Here is a 2,493-nt window from a genome sequence, read left to right on the forward strand (position 1 = left end):
TTGCTGCACATCTTTATTGTTTCTTCCAGTGAAATGTGAACTATAACCAATTCTTATTAACGCTTGCAGCTTACTACCCGCTAATCCCTGCAGCTGCCTACATTTCTCAATTCTATCTGCCGGGACGGATGTATGGAAAAATATTTAGTACCACACTCAATGTCATCTACAGGATCCTCCCGGGCCCCACCTACTGACTCCCAGTGTGGTTATTCCTCTGACTCTGATCATTCTGTTACCCGCCTGACCTCACAAAACAAAAGATAGGCAACAAATACGCCCAGATCATCCAAAATGAAACCAGCTGATATTGCCGCAGTCATAGGTCCAATGCTGGATGAGAAACTGGTCTCAAGTCTTCTATAGATTCTACCCTTGCCCAGCACTCCCAACGCCTGGACACCGCAGAACAGAGAATCTCCTCGCTCAAAGATGACCTGCAAGCTACACAAACCACAGTGGCATCGCATTCCAAGGAAATCCATTCCCTATCCGAAAAATAAGACGATTTGGAAAATCATAATCGTCGTAATAATTTGCATGTGGTGGGCATACCGGAGTCAATCCGGGGTCATGAACTCATGGATCTCCTGGCTTCCTGGTTACCAGAACAGCTGGCATTGGACCTCAAAGGATCACCACTGGCGATTGAGAGGGCACACAGAATTGGCCCTGACAGACCTAACCCTACTGGTAGACCCCACCCAGTCATCATGCGTATTCTCAACTACGCCGACAAGGTTTTGGAACACTACAGAAGAACCGACAGCATTACTTACAAGGGTGACCGTCTTCTCATCTTCCAAGACTTTTCTAATCTGGTGGCTTCTAAACGCAGGGATTTTGCTCCTATATGCAAGCATCTTATTGATTCCAAAATTAAGTTCTCTTTGCTTTACCCAGCTCGCCTTCGTGTGTTTGGGGATGGCCAGACACTCTTTTTCGATGACCCCGCAAAAGCCAGGGCTCATTTCTCTATTCCTGAAACTTGAATGTGGTGTCTAGCGTCCCTGGGCGCTTGGAGGCCTGCTAATGTTTGCTCTTGCATTTGGTTATTGCTGAATATTTGCTGCAACATGTTTTTTTCTTGCTGAATAGTTGTATTGTCTTAGCCGCTAAGTATCTGATAGGCTTCGATTCATAGTTTCATTGTTCTATTTGTTAATTTTAGTATTGCTCTATGTACCTGCCCATTTTCTTGCCATATATGACTTGCCACACTGTTTAGGCCCAATTCCAACTGCTTTTGGCAGCTAAACAGTGTTGAGCCTCTTTAGTAGTTTAATTTGAGACCACCTGCTAATATCATGTCCTGTAGGTCTTTTTACATTACCAACACATGATTTTTTTTTCAGTAAGCCAATACAGTTAGGAAACTTTTTTATTAGCTTACCTGTAGATAGAAGTAGAAGAGGGCAAAAAAGTGCATGTGTCTCACATACAGCCATACCACACTGGATAGGCCCAATCTCGTCTGGTCTTGGAAGCTAAGCAGTGTTGGGCCTGGTTAGTACTTGGGTGGAAGACCACATGGGAACACCAGGTGCTGTAGGTTTTTTTGGGCTAGGAGATAGCACCCACCAGTGAGCGCTGATTCATGCTGCAGACGGCTGAATATTGTTACTATGCCCCACCAACTGTGCACCCTCCACTGCTGCTGAGCTATGAGATAGCACCCACCGGTGAGCGCTGATTAATGCTGCAGACGGCTGAATATTGGCCCTTATTCTGGTTGGTGCGTATATTTCCGATTTATTTCGGAGAGGTCCGCACACCACGCTGTGCGGACATCGTACGAAAAAACGCCCACCGGTCCTTCGCATTCGGACGGACTCACTCTTTAAGAAGAGGGCGTGTTTACGGACAACATCCAAACCTTTGCGTGTGCGGTGGACACACACATATTCTGCATGGTCTTACAGCGTATGCACGGTCTTACCGCGTCAGAACGGACGGGAACCTGCCCGTACGCACCGATGCGGTGTATTTCCGCACAAATCACCACTATTATCTGAACACCGAAATCTGTAACATGACCCACTTATGCAATTAGGCAACCTCATTAACCCCTTCCTGACAGAGCCAGTTTTTGCGTTCCTGACAGAGCCCTTTTTTTTCAAATCTGACATGTCTCACTTAAGTGGGGATAACTTTTTTTTGCTTTTACTTATCCCAGTGATTTTGAGATTGTTTTTTCGTGACACATTGTACTTCAAATTAGTGGTAAATTTGGGTCGATACAGTCTGTGTTTTTTTGTGAAAAATACCAAAATGTCGTGAAAAAATGGAAAATTTAGCAATTTGCAAAATGTTAAAATTTCTGCTTGTGAGACAAATAATCATACCACTCTAAATAGTTAATAACTAACATAGACCATATGTCTACTTTATGTTGACATCATTATTTCAACTTCCTTTTCATTTTTTTGGACACTAGGAGGCTTACAATATGAATAGCAAATTCTCAAATTTTCAAGAAAATTTCAAACACTG

The 2,493-nt window shown here is 43.8% G+C and overlaps 1 non-coding gene across 1 annotated transcript; it reads left to right on the top strand.

Moving 5' to 3' along the window:
• Positions 1 to 1,436: 1,436 nt before the first annotated feature.
• LOC146024504 (5S ribosomal RNA) lies at positions 1,437 to 1,555 on the top strand. Its single transcript, XR_014453882.1, has one exon. It is a non-coding gene; the product is annotated as a 5S ribosomal RNA (ribosomal RNA).
• Positions 1,556 to 2,493: the final 938 nt, after the last annotated feature.

This window comes from Crinia signifera, chromosome 7 (genome assembly GCF_055691185.1).
Source record: "Crinia signifera chromosome 7, ASM5569118v1, whole genome shotgun sequence".
NCBI lineage: Eukaryota > Metazoa > Chordata > Amphibia > Anura > Myobatrachidae > Crinia > Crinia signifera.